The 14,877-nt window shown below is 36.5% G+C and overlaps 1 pseudogene; it reads right to left on the bottom strand.

The window, feature by feature from the left end:
* Positions 1 to 14,043: 14,043 nt before the first annotated feature.
* LOC112480430 lies at positions 14,044 to 14,162 on the bottom strand (annotated as a pseudogene).
* Positions 14,163 to 14,877: the final 715 nt, after the last annotated feature.

The raw sequence follows: 14,877 nt of genomic DNA on the forward strand, positions 1-14,877 counted from the left end.
TATTTATTTATTTTATCTCCTTCTTTATTCAATGGGAAAAAATTTTAAAGAAGCAACTTCAGCTAAGAGATTCTTCTAGATTTATCTTTTTTCAAATGAACCAGCCTCTTTCCCAATTAGCAATGTATATGGTGAGGCTGGAAAGCATTTTTAAATCCTGAGTAAAAATCTGCATACTTGCACAGTACTTACAAAAAGCGCTCGCATACATTATGTCTAAAATTCTCATAAAAACCCATGAAAAATATTTTCCCTCTCATTTTAATGAAAACAAAATGAGACTCTAGAAAGACTAAGTTACTTGGTCAAGTTCCCAAAGATAGAAAGCAAGAGAGCTTGGCTTCAAACCAAAATTTTCTAATTCCTTTTTTCAAATTCTGTCATGTTATCCAGGAAAGAACACTTTTCAAACCACTGTCAGCCTTTGACGCAAATGTTTCTTGATTTGGCTCATAGATAACAGGGCTCTTAAAGAGTGATCACATGACAAGTAAGTCTGGTTAGGAAGGATTGGATGTGACCATAATTTAGAACTTAGAGTCCTGAGAACTAGGTGAGAGTGTCACTGGTGTTTTCTAAGGCAGGAAGGAGTAGTATGAGAGCACTGGAAATTAGGGGTACCAAAGAAAGGAGATATGTCTGAAAAAGTTATGGAAGAATACTGAAAATAAACTTCCCCTACGTTAAAATTTTACCTCGGGCCAGTGCCACCTCTTTTCTTTACTGTACTGATTTCATAAGGTTTTTTGAATTTTTCTATGCCTTTTCTCAGGAATCCTGTCACTCACAAGAATATAGCCCAGTTCATTGGGAAGGGACAGGGACGAAGCAGAATGGAAGCCCACTATCCTAGGTGAGGCATTCTGGCGGGGAGAGGGTCTGGTGAAGGGATTGAGAAGGAAAACTCTGGTGAACTCAACAGGCAGAGGTAGAGTACAAGTCCAGGAGCAGAGCTGTGCAGATTAGTAGCTGAAATGGGTAAAAGTCAGATTCAAGAATATAAACACTGAGGATATTTGCAGAACAAGGAACAGAGAGCCGGATATGGGGCAAGAATCAGGAGATATACAGTAAGAGCTTCCAAGAGTGAGAATGATCCATCCAGAAGTGTAAGAGGATAATGAGAGAGGAGGGCTATATACGTGTGTTTGGATGTACTGTGTGTGTGTGTGTCTGTGTGTGTGTGTGCGCGCGCGCGCGCCCCAAAGAATAAGTGATAATACTGGTATAGTAGCTCTGACCTCATCCTCTGCTGGGCAGTATTTGCGTGTCACTAAAAGTGGAGTTCAAGTCGTAGAATCATAGAATATTAGAACTAGAAGGAATCTTGGATCACTTCGTGTAAATTGGAGCTCAAAGAAATTGAGCTACTGATCTAACGTCACACAACTACTCAGTGGCATAGCTAACTTGCTTCTCTGTGATTTATTGGCTTTGTCACAAAGAGTCAGGAAAACACCTCGGCAAGGACTCAGAAGAAAAGAATAAAAAACGGCCCTCAAAAGTTACCAAACTAACAGCATAAACATTAAGGTAAAATAAGAGAGGAAAATATTCTGGAAAGCACAGGTTCAGATATAAAAAGTACCACACATGAGAAGACAATTTAACCTTAGGAAAAATAGATCCTGAAAACAGAAAAGGCATAAGATATTGCCTAAGAAGGAAACACACACATACACATACACAGATTAATTTTATAGGCAGCTTGATTCCAAAGTGTTATAATAAAGTGCATGCCATAAATATTTGATTTTGCATGAAGAAATACAAGGAACTGGTTTGTGTGAGAGGAAAGAGGCTTGGATGCTCACTGGAATTTAAATTTAAAAAGAGGATGAATAAACCTAGTTTATTAAGTGAAAGCCTGCAATTGGGTGTTCCAATAAAGTGGATTCCTGCAGGCTTCTAAGAGATTTATAAATATACATAGTCAGTCTCAGAAACAAGGAGTCTACTGAGTCTATAAACTGGGCTTTGATTTTCACTCTTGTCCCAGAAACTATTAGATAAACTGGTGTCTAAAATCGCAAAACTTTAAAAGAAATGAAAGTAGAGCAAAAGTTATAGCATGATAGTGTGGAGTTTGTAACATATAGAAATGTAATACATGACAACTAAGGCATAAATGACAGTAGGGAAGGCAGTAAATGGACCTATGTGGTTACCAGGTTCTTATATTTTACGTGAAGTCGTACAATTTTAACTCTAAGATACTTAAAAGTTAGGACTATATATTGTAATGCCTAAGCAATAAATTTAAAATGCTAATAGGTAAATTAAAATACAACAGTGAAAAGTATTCAACCCAAAAGAAATCAGGAAAAGAATACAGAGAAAAACAACAGATAGGACAAATAGAAAACGAAAAACAAAATGTAGAACTAAATGCAATAAAATTAATAATTACATTAAATATAAAAGGACTAAGCACTCCAAATAAAAGACAGAGATTGTCAGAATGGATAAAATAGCAAGACCCAAGTATATGCTGCTTATAAGATATACACTATAAATATAAGGACACAGTTAGGTTAAAACTAAGTGGATAGAAAAATACGCCATGCAAACAACAAGGATAAGAAAGCTGGATCAACTATGTTATTATTAGACAAAATTGACTTCAGGGAAGAAAGTATTACTGTAGATAAAAAAAAATGAAGGCCTCTGGGAATAGGCATTAGTTTGCTGACTATAGAACTTACGTATAATTTAAATGAATAAGAAATGACCAATCATATGTTTAACAAATATATATTAAGTTTTCACTATGTACCAGAAACTAGGCTAAGCATTAGGTCAATAGTGTAAACACTGCCCCTGCCCTCATATTAAAATAAATAAATGAACCAACAAGTCACCAAACCAGTTATAAATTGTGATAATTATAACAAGAAAATACTTACGACGCTGAGATGGAGAACAACAAATGAGAGGGGAAATCTGCCTGAGATAGGATAATTATAGAAGAGCTTCAGAGGAGGTGACATTTACGAAAAACCTGAACAGGGGCCTGGGGAATTCAGGGCAATATGATCCACAGATATTCGAGAAGAGAGCTCCAGAATTTTTAAGGAACTAAGCCAAAGTGGCTGGAGCCCAGAGAAAGGGAGACAGGAACTAAATCTTGCAAGACAGTTCTACCAAACCTTCAAGGAACATAAAATCCAATCTTATATAAAATTGTCCGTAAAGTAAAAAAGAAGTAAAACTTTTCTAACTCAAAAGACTCACATTACCTTGATTCCAAAACTACATAACGACGATAAAAAAATAAAGAAAATTAGAAGACAATTGAACTCATCAAATAGATATAGAAATCCCAAATCCAGCCAATAATACTCATAACACTTATATAAGCCCTGGGAGATATTACAAAATTGCCCAAAGCATTACATTTTGAAAATTGGCAAAACAATTCATTGTTGCTTTTCATAATGCTGGAAAATTTGCACTTGACTGAGATGTAAACAAATTTACAGTGGGCGGCACTTATGATCCTAGAGACACTCAGCTTTCAGATTTTATATTGCAGGAGAGAACTGGCCTTATGCAAATTTACAAATAGGTAAATTTTGCCTTTGGAACCTTGTCTGCTCCTTTTCCTACTCTCAGCCCACAATCTCATCTCAAATGATCCTATTCCATTTCTGTTTGAAGAAAAGCTTTGGGGTTGGGGTTGGCCATTTTACTACATGTGTAACCACTCTGTAAAATAGTGATCATATCTAATTTTTTAAGTTGTTGTGTAATGACTAAATGAAATACCATGTAGTAGATGTCTACTATAACACTGGACAACAGCAGGATTTCAAACATTCTTTCTGCTTGTAAAATGAAAGATTTTATTCTGTGTTCTAGGATTGCTGGTCCTTCAGGAGCATAGAGAGGAATGGTGGGAAATAGAGCCTTTAATAGAAAATTTCAATGTATTACACATAGAGCAATAAGTCAACCAGATTCTGAAGCATACTTGGAGAGAGTATCAATCAAGGACTTAATTTTATTTGTTCCCAAATAAAGTTTAAATTGCCTTTCATCAGTCCTTTTTCTATCCTATAAACAATCTTCTATTCTTAAAAATCTTAGCTGCTCATATCCAACAAAGGATATCATTAAACCCCAGACTTTTTCTTAATGACCTAATAAGTATTTAGATTGAATGAATGAAAAGTAAACATATTGTTTTTAAAGGGCATTTGCAAGTCCAACTAAGTGAGTATCATTAAGTCCATATCAAAACCATCGAACCCTTTATATCTTGGGAGCTCAAAATTCAGTCAAACAGGTAACATCCTAAAGTAGAACCAGATTTCTCCACTCAAAGAGGATTTCTGTTTGTTTCAAAACTAAACAGAGCACATTGGTGCTCTGTGAACCCTCCATGCATTGCTCCTTATATTCAGTTCTGCAACAGAGTGGGAAATAATGGAGTGACTTGGAGCATCTGACATAGCTAAGACATTCATTAGGAGAGTCCATTACTAGATAAAGTATCACCTCACCAGAAGCTGTTGCCCTATCTTTTCTTACAACTCTTCCACTATATTGGGCATTCCATAAAAGTGTATCAGCCAGAAAGACAGAAGACTATTATTCTTAAACATGCCTAGAAACTAAATTCCAAATAACAACTAGCCCCAAATTAATTCTGGTAGTGATTGATTAACTTTTTCTATGAACATACTGGTTCTCAATGATGATTATTTGGGTTCTGACTTGATGTTTAATTATTTATGCATTTTTTTAATGTTTCCCATCCTACCTCAAATTTCTTAAGCTCCAAGAAGGCTGACTCATGTCATTTGTGCATTATTGCCCTCACATCTGGGAAATACTCTCAGGGAAGAAGGATCAAGACTTAGCTGGCCCTGTGGGAGCTCTGGAGGAATGGAATGGGGCAGAAAGATTTGATTATCTAAATCTCCAAGTCCAGCAGGGGAGTGGCAGGCTGGGATCGAAGCTATGTATGAATCAACAGCCAATAACAGAGAAGCAGGGATAGGAGGCAGGGGCACAGCAGAGCACTGCAAGATGGGAAAGCTGGGTAGGGCTCTCAAAAGCTTTAGGCTCCTCCTCATCACCACAGGATGACTGCTAAGATGCTGTTTCTAAGGCAGTCCTGTCTGGTTGAGGCAAAAGAACAACCAGTAGCTTAAGGAGATGGGAAACCAAAATCAGCCCTAACAAAATAAAGAGATCCTGTCAGACTCAAGACCTTATCTTAATGAACCAACAAATATTCAATAGATTCAATAGATCAAATGTAAATGCATTGCTTTTCCAGAGTACTTTTGTCATTCTTTGATCCATCGAAGAGTCTTCTGAGCCTTCTACTGGCAAGATTCACCTGCATGGCACCTAGGGAAAAGCAAAGAGTTGACAATGCATCTTAAATAATTTAGACCTCTTTCTGGTTGTAACCCATCCAATCAGTCATTCTGGTTAGACTGACCGATTCAGCAATGACTTGAGTCAATCCTACTACCTATATTGACCCTATATCTCCACAGCCATCTATGTTTTTCCCTGTCATAAGATATATCTTTCCCTGCTCCCTTTAGAAACAGAGAGTAACAGGTGCAAATACCATGATGGAATCCAGTCAAGTGTCAATAATCTGTCTGGTTTTGCAGAAGCAATATCAGTGCATGCTACGGACAGTCTGTCTCTGAAATCCATCTATGACTTGTACTATAGGTCTCCTACTGGAATTTTCTTTCAGACTCCATCTTGCTTTTCTACTTGCTCCCAGGCTCTGAATCCTTATGAACAATCTTCCTTTGGAATGACCTCCAGCCTCTGTTAAGCTCAACCCTTGCCAAAGAGCCAATATTTCTAGCCCCAACTACACATAGACTCAGTTCAGATTCTACCCAAGCCCTCAGCTGAGACACTCTGCAGGCAATAAAAAAGACAGAATGGGCTGTATCTAAATGCAGCCCCTATGGAGTTTCTTGCAGTAACTTCTTCATTTTCTGATAGTCGTGTCAAGGCTTTGCTCCTTCACAGCAATTATCAATTAAAGCTCAGCTTCCAGGGTAGATAGCCCATTCTCACCTTTGCCTAAATATAAATCTGTAGCACAGGGAGAATCTAGGAAGTAGAAAGTCAGATAACATGCTTTTTTTTCTTCTAAAAAGGAAGATCTGTATTCCATAGGTCAAATAGGAAAATAACTCAAGGAGAATATTCTTTCTCTCTTCCCCAATTCATACTGGTATGATTCTCTACTGAATTCTCTGTATCCCTAATGAAACCTAAAACTAGACTATTTAGCATAATCCCCCAAACTTATTGTATTTTCAATATTTTTAGAATTTGAAATTCTGTTTAATAAAGAAATAATTCATTTGTCATGCACTTGGTGATAATAACATATAAATAAAATTTTCAGAACATTAAAATTAATTTTAGTCCTGAATTACTTTTTTGCTTTTGTTTTAATATATTTTATTTTTTAAGAGCAGTTTTAGGTTCACAACAAAACTGAGAGGAAGGGGAGAACCGGGCAAAATGGTGTAGATGATAGAAGCTTTGCTCATCTTCTCTTGCGACCCCATCAAATTTGAGACGGAAACATGGAGCAACAGCAAGCAGAGCTGCCTGGGGGTCTAGATAACCAGAGGCTCTACAGTTAAGGAGAGAAATACAAAATCATCCTGCAATGACTGGAGGTAGGAGGGAGCAAAGACGTGAGGCTGCCCGGTCCCCAGTGACTGAGTGGGACAGAGGCTGCAGCAGCAGCAGTGGCAGTCGGTAGCTGCAGACACCTCATAAAGGGGCCGTGTCCGCAACCAAACTTTCCCTGTGACAGACCTGCTCGCTCTGAGCACCAGTGCCAGGTCAACTGCTCGGGAGTCACCAGGGACTTACGGGAGGATGCTGAGTTGTCAGAGTGAGCGCTGGAGGTGAGTCTTTCTACTAGGCAGAAGTGCTGGTGGTATCCATTGTTCCTCTGTTGAGCCCTACCCCCTCCAAGTGTGCGGACGCAGCGCCACCATAGCAGAGATGTCATCAAACTAGATAACAGAGGTCACTCCACTCAGAGGATTCCCTGAACCTCCACCTCTCTCAACTATCAGCCCCACCCAAGCCACATTCAGCTGTGCCTTTGGCAAGTCCTGTGCCACTTGCTGATCTCAGTTTCTGGCATGGCTTCTTGAGGCAACTATAAGCACAGCATCTGTGGATTGCTTGCTGAATCTCAACAGGCGGCCCCGGAGGGGCATAGACTGGGGCTAAACTTGGCCTGCAGCTGAACCCCTCTCAGGACACCTACTACACAAAGCCACACTAATAAGACCAGGAGACTTAGAAGCAGACACAGAAAGGCAGCCAAAATGGGAAGACAAAGAAGCAGAAACCATATGAAAGACCAGAACATAGATCAAGGAAAAATGGAGTCAAGCAATCTCACAGATGCAGAGTTCAAAACACTGGTTATAAAGATGCTCAATTAAATTAAGGGAAATGTAGATGAATTTAGTGAGAACTTTAACAAAGAGATGAAAAAGAAAACCTAAAAATATAAATGAAAATTATAAAATGGAACCAGTCAGAAATGAAGAATACATTATCTGAGATGAAGAGTATATTAGAGAGAATCAACAGAGTGGATAAAGAAGAAGATGGAACCACTGATATAGAAGATGGAGAAGCCAAGGACACCCAACAAGAATGGCAAGAAAAAAGTAACCAAGAATAAATTACAATTTAAGGAGCCCATGGGACAAAATTAAGGGCAACAACATCCATGTCATAGGGGTACCTGAAGAGAGAGACCAAGAAGTTGAATATATATTCGAAGAAATAATGATGGAAAACTTCCCTAACCTGGTGAAGGAAATAGACATACAACCCCAGGAAGCTCAGAAAGTCCCCCCAAAAATGAACCCAAAGAGGTCCACACTAAGACGCATCATATTTAAAATGCCAAAGGTTAAAGAGAGAATCTTAAAAGCAGCAAGAGAAAAGCCATTAGTTACCTACAAGGGAGCACCCATGAGATTGGCAGCTGATTTTTCAAAAGAAACTTTGCAAGACAGAAGGGCTTAGCACAAAATATTCAAAGTGTTGAAAACCTAGTATCTACAACCAAGAATACTTTATCCAGCAAAGCTATCATTGAGAGTTGAAGGACAAATAAAGAGCTTCCCAGACAAAAATAAGCTAAAGGAATTTATCAGCGCCAAGCCAGTATTACAGGAATTGTTGGAGGGACTGATTTAGTGGGGTGACCATTATGTGAGTTATATAGATCTCTAATCACTCTGCTATACAACTGAAACTAATGTATTATTGTATGCCAATTATAATTGAAAGAAAACTAATTGAATTGTACAATGTAAATATGAGCAACTAATTGTCTATTATACTTCGATAAAGCTAGTGGGGAAACAAACAAACAAAAAAACCTGAGAGGAAGGTACAGAGATTTCCCATATTCCCCCTGGCCCAAACAAGCACAGCCTCCCGTTATCAACCTCCCTCACCAGAGAGGTACATTTGCTACAATTGATGAACTTACATTGACACTTCCTTATAACCCAAAGACCATAGTTTATATTGAGGTTCACTCTTGGTGTTGTACATTTGTGGGTTTGGACAAATATATAATGACTTGTATCCATCATTACAGTATCACATTGAGTAATTTCACTGTCCTAAAAAAATCTCTACTCGACCTATTCATCCCTTTCTGCTCCCAAATACCTGGCAACCACTGATCTTTTCACTGTCTCTATAGTTTTAGCTTTTACAGAATATGATATAGTTGGAATCTTAGAGTACGTAATCTTTCAGATTGGCCTCTTTTAACTTAGTAATATCCATGTCTTTTCATGGTTAATAGATCAGTTCTTTTCAGTGCTGAGTAATATTTTGTTGTCTGGATATACCACAGCTTATTTATCTATTCACCTACTGAAGGACATCTTGGTTGCTTTCAAGTTTTGGCACAAATAAAGCTGCTATAAACATTTGTATGTAGATTTTTTTGTGGACATAAGTTTTCAATTCATTTAGGTGAGTACAAGAAAATATGATTGCTGGATCATATGGTAAGGCTATGCTTAATTTTATGAAAAACTGCCAAGCTGTCATGCAAGGTGGCTGTACCATTTTGCAGTCCCATCAGCAATAAACGATAGTTCCTTTTGCTCCATATCCTCACTAGCAATTGGTGGTGTTAGTGTTCTAGATTTTGGCCATTCTGATAGGTATGTAGTGGTATCTCATTATTGTTTTAATTTGCATTTTCCTGGGTGATATATGATGTGAAGCATCTTTTCATATGCTTATTTGCCATCTGTATATCTATATCTATTTGCCATCTGTATATGTATATCTATATCTGTATCTATTAAGGCCTTTGGCCCATTTTTTAATTGAGTTGTTTGTTTTCTTACTGTTTAAAGAGTCTTTGCATATTTGGGAGAACAGCCTTTTGCAAATATTTTCCTCCTCATGTGTGGCTTGTCTTTTCGTTCTGTTGACAGTGACTTTCAAAGAGCAGAATTTTTCCATTTTAATGAAGTTCAGCTTATCATTTCTCTCTTTTATAGATTGTGCTTTTGGTATCATATCTAAACCCAAGGGCATCTGGTGTAAGATTTTCTCCTGTATTATCTTCTAAGTTTTACAGTTTTGCATTTTACATTAAGGTCTGTGATCCATTTTGAGTTAATTTTTGTGAAGCATGTAAGGTCTGTGTCTAGATGCATAATTTTTTGCATGTGGATGTCCAGTTGTTTTAGCACCATTTGTTGAAAAGATTATCTTTGTTTTATTATATTGCCTTTTCTTCTTTGTAAAAATCCGTTGACTCTAGTAGTGGTCTATTTCTTGGCTCTCTATTCTGTCCCATTGATGTATTTGATTATTCTCTTGCCAATACCACACTGTCCTGATTACTATAACTTTAAATTTTATTAAAACATTTTTAAATTAGAAGATTTATCACTGTTATAATTCCTTATCTTATTAAACATATCATTTTTATAAATTTTAATTTTTTTGCTGACTCAGAAACATGTGTATTATTGTTTACCCCAACATGATATGACTCCAGAATGTACGATATGTCGGTGATTCTGCTATTTCTATAACTTCTTTTCTCTGTTCTTCATTTCTTCAGTTCCTTTCCAGACTTTCTCCTTCATACCCAATACCATCTAATTAAGTGAGGTTTCCCGAGGGACTATGTTTTACACTTAACTTCAAGATAAATGATCCAAGAGTTCCAGAGAGGGACTTTGTGTGTTTCTTCTATGAAGTAAATTGCTGACTCTTAGAAGTTCAGAGGCATGATTTGGGCAACTACGCTACCCAAAATCCTTATCTCGAGATGTGAGCCACTATTCTGATGCAACTATAATAATAACAACTGTAATTAGCAGGTAAATATTAACTGCATCTCTCTTCTTAAAAACTAGATTTCTGGGATATTTTCTCTTCCTTTCCCTTTTCCCTCACTTCATTTTTACAAAAATAAATAACTTGAGCTTTCTTGGAAACTTTAAAGCTATATAGTAGATGGCACTCTTAGCAGTCACTAAAACCTGCATCTATTAGTAACGCATTCTTCCCAAATTCCTCATTCAGACACCTGCAGGATACTTTTCAATGTTTCTGTGCACCTAAAGATATGGGAAGGACTGCAGCTGGGGAAGAATAACACAGTTCAGGGATTAGAATTGATCTCATGAAAGCTGATAAGACTCGTTTGGCTGGGGTCATTGATTTGCAGCCAAGCCAGCTCAATGGGTCCTGTTTCTAACTTAACCACTTTTCACCCTTCATCAAGAGCAGGCACTGGAGAGACAGTTGAATCCACAAAGCCAGTATTGTCTATTGTGATTTAAGAGTGTGGGATTCACTTTCTCTAACACAAGGGGGAAACCAAAGCTGACTCAACTAAGAGAAGGGCAAGAGGAGTCTTGGCCAGTGTCATCTCACCTGGAGAGGGAATCCAGAGAGGACTGGGGTTTCCATTGTACAGTGTCTGGGGAGTAATAGAAGAACAGGCTCTCATTGTTCCCCTTCCAGCATTTAACCACCACAGATGAGAGCTTCCTTTCTCCTTATTACCTGTAGTCCAGAGTTGCTGGGAGAGGTAATCAGACCGTACTGTAACATCCTCTGAACTCCCTGGAGAGCTCAAGTGACAGTAAAGCATGTAGGATCCTTATCAACAGTAACTCTCTTGAGTCCTCCTCTCCCAGTCATCTTTACAGTCATTCAACCAGGTGTAGTTATTCTTCATTCTTTGCTGCTCCTGTTTGTTTCAAGTCTACTAAAAGCTCACTCCAGAAAGTAGAAAATAGCATAAAAATTTGTGTTGGTCTTCTGAGTGGCAAAGCACAACCTGAGGGTCTTAGCATGAATCCAGTCTCTTTGCAATTAGCAGAGTAATGTCAGTATACATTGATTCTGCAAACTTAAAACCATCAAAATAGGCCTTGGTCATTAGTGTGCCTGCATTAACCTTCCTCAGAAGGAAAAATACTAACTTTTTTCTCTGCATTCTTTTTCTTCATTAACTCCAAATCAGGAGTTTCATTATTTTTCATATCAAAAAGGTTTCACAAAATGTTCTACCTTAAGGATGCTAACAAAAAAAGCAAATGCGAATGGTATCGCTTTTTTAAAATGTGTTTCTTTCCAGGAAGACCTGAACTATGCAGGTATGTGGAAGAACTTGGGGTCATTTCAAAATATACCATGCAGAATTTAACCCTCAATTATAAACAGCAGTTCAGTCTGATGATAAAGTATCTGGGCAATAGAGAAATGGATCATATTTGCCAGAAAATAAAAATGTTTTATTGCAACATGCTCCATTCTAAAAACTTTCCGCTGGCCTTCTTATAAACTAAATAATCTCACTACTGTCAGGATAAGATATTTTTTCTCACTAACCTCTCTTTCATACTGCTTGAAATATCTCTCATCTGATCAATAAATCTAAAATTCAGGGGCTTATATCTTAATTTTATTATTCAAAATAAGGTTTCTAAAAAGGCATCAGTCAAAAACTCTTATAATAGAAATAGATAGTAGTTACTTGAGAACATTATATATGAATATACACACCTAGATAAAACAAGAAATATATTTTTTCTCTGCCAATTCATAACAAGACAAGACTGTTTCTATTTCTGTTTAACATTATTCTGTAATTATTAGTCAAATCAATTAAATGAGAAAAAAACAAAAAGTGTAACATTTGGTGGTACTATATTTGCCTGGAGAACTCACAAAACCAACTAAAAATTATTATAAATAATAAGAAGTTGAAGTTGTCCAGGTATAAAATTAATATCTAAAAATCAACAGTCTTCATGGCTATGAATAACATCTGCTTAGAATTTATAATGGGAGAAAAGATCCCATTTATAGAAACAAAAGATAAAACATGTAGGTGTAACTCAAAAATAAAATACAAGAAAATATAAAACACTACAGAAAGCATCCTCCCAAAATCTTAAATGTGAAATGGAAGTATATGTTCTTATACAAAAAGTTTTAACATCATAAAGATGTTAAATTTTCCTAAATTAACCTAAAATATATGTTATCCTCATGAAATATCAACAGAAAAATTTTAACTTGACAAAGTGATTCTAAAGTTCATTTAGAGAATAAACATGCAAGAATTGCCAGGATAATTCTGTGGGAGAAATAGGAAAGAAGTCTATCCCAAATTGTAGCTAATTAAAACAATACGATACTGGCTCATAAATATATCAGTAAAATAAATTAGAAAATCAAGAGGTTGATTCAAATTCATGCAGATATTTTGTATGATAAAAACAAAATTTTAAATCAGTGAGAACAAGATGGATAGCCAATAAATTGTGTTGACAACGGAATTGTCATCTTCAGAAAAAATTACGTCTCACTCCAAAATTAATAATAATATAAACACCAAGTGAATCAAAATTAAAATGTAAAAATTTAAGCCCTAAAAGTATTAGAAGAAAACACAGAGAAATTGTTTTAATAATCTAATAATAGTGGAGAAAACCCTTTCTAATGTGCCAAACACTGAGAGTTGTCTGCCCGTTATATCCATTCCCCACTTCTCTACTTCTTCCCAGCTAAATAAAACCCAAATTCTCTTCAGAGTAGCAACAGGCCCAATCCCCAAAGAGAGATCATGATGGCAGTCCTGTTCTCTACTTTTCCAATCTCCCTTGCAGCTGTGGTGGCTGTTACTTGGTTTCGGTCAATGAGACTTAAGTGGAAATCTTCTGGGAAAATCTCTTGCTTTCCCAATAAAAATGGACAAACATATTGGCACCCCATTTTCTTTGAAAGGCTAGTTCTATAGAAATCATCTCGATTGTCCCAGAAGGGACGATCCGGGAGAGTAGAATAAAAGACATTGGCCCTGAAATTGTTCGATAGCTGAACCAGTGCTAGCAGCCACCTATCTTTAGACTTCTCACTACGAGACAAAAAATCCTATTTACTTGAGCCACTGGGTTTAGACTTTTTGTTTCTTGCAGTTGCGTGATATTCGCAATCCTAACTGACATGCTAAAAATACCACAAAACTCAAAAACTTAAAGGACAAGATTGAGCAATTTGACCACATAAAAACTTTTTAATTCTTTGCAAGAAAAGAAAAGGACACTAAAAGGGGAAAAAAATGAAATTGAAATAAGATGTTTTTTAATTTACATTACATTCAAAGGGTTAATATCTTTACTGAACAAAGAGCTCAACAAATAAGAAGTAAAAAGACCATAACCCACTAGGAAAATGGGAAAAGGATAGAAACACTACTCATCAAAAAAAGGAACACTGATGGCTCTTAATCATATGAAAATATGTTCAACTTTACTCATAATAAAATAAATAATAAAATAACAATAATTTAACTTATAGTGATATATTCTTATCAATTTGTTTGGCAGAAATTTTTTTTCTTTTTTTTAAAGTTTTTTAGGCGAGGCAACCCTTGGTTGACCTCACAGATTGCAAGGACCTTCTCAGCTTACAATTCCTTTTATTTTTTTATTTTTTTATTTTTCACACCTACAGCACCTAGTCTTCCTAGGTGGTCTCCCATCCAAGTACTAACCAGACCTGACCCTGTTTAGCTTCCAAGATCAGACGGGATTGAGCTTGTTCAGGGTGGCATGGCCATAGACACTTTGGCAGAAATTTAAAATGAAGTTTGACAAAACAATGTCTTTTTGAGGAAAATTTCTATTAGGAGAGAAAATGGGGTTAACTTCCATGGAAAGCAACTTGCTATGTCACTAAAATTAAAAGTCACTCCAGCAATTGCTACCTGTTTATAAAATTTAAGGACTGAAAATAATCTAAATGTCCATCAATATAGGACTAGTTTTATAAATTATGAAAAATTTATACAGCCATGCCACATAATGACGTTTCAGTCAAAAATGGACCACATGTACGATGGTGGTCCCATGAGATTATAATGGAGCTGAAAAATTCCTATCACCCAGTGACATCATAGCTGTCTTAAGTGTTTTAGCACATGCATTATTCACGTTTGTGGCAATGCTGGTGTAAACAAACCTACTGCTGTGCCAGTCATATAAAAGCATAGCACATACAATTATATACAATACATAACACTTGAAAATGAAAATAAATGACTATAGTACTGGTTTATCTATTTATTACACTATACATTTTATTGTCATTTTAGAGTGCATACTTTCTACTTATTTTTTAAAAGTTTGTTGTTAGTGGTTACCAGAGGGTAGGAGAAAGCGGGGAAGTAGACAGGGTAAAGGGGGTCAAATATGTGGTGACAGAAAGAAATCTAACTATGGGAAGTGAACACACACTGTAAATATATATATGCTTACTATTAAAGTATACAGCTGATAT

This window comes from Pteropus alecto, unplaced genomic scaffold (genome assembly GCF_000325575.1).
Source record: "Pteropus alecto unplaced genomic scaffold, ASM32557v1 scaffold103, whole genome shotgun sequence".
In the NCBI taxonomy this organism is placed as follows: Eukaryota; Metazoa; Chordata; class Mammalia; order Chiroptera; family Pteropodidae; genus Pteropus; species Pteropus alecto.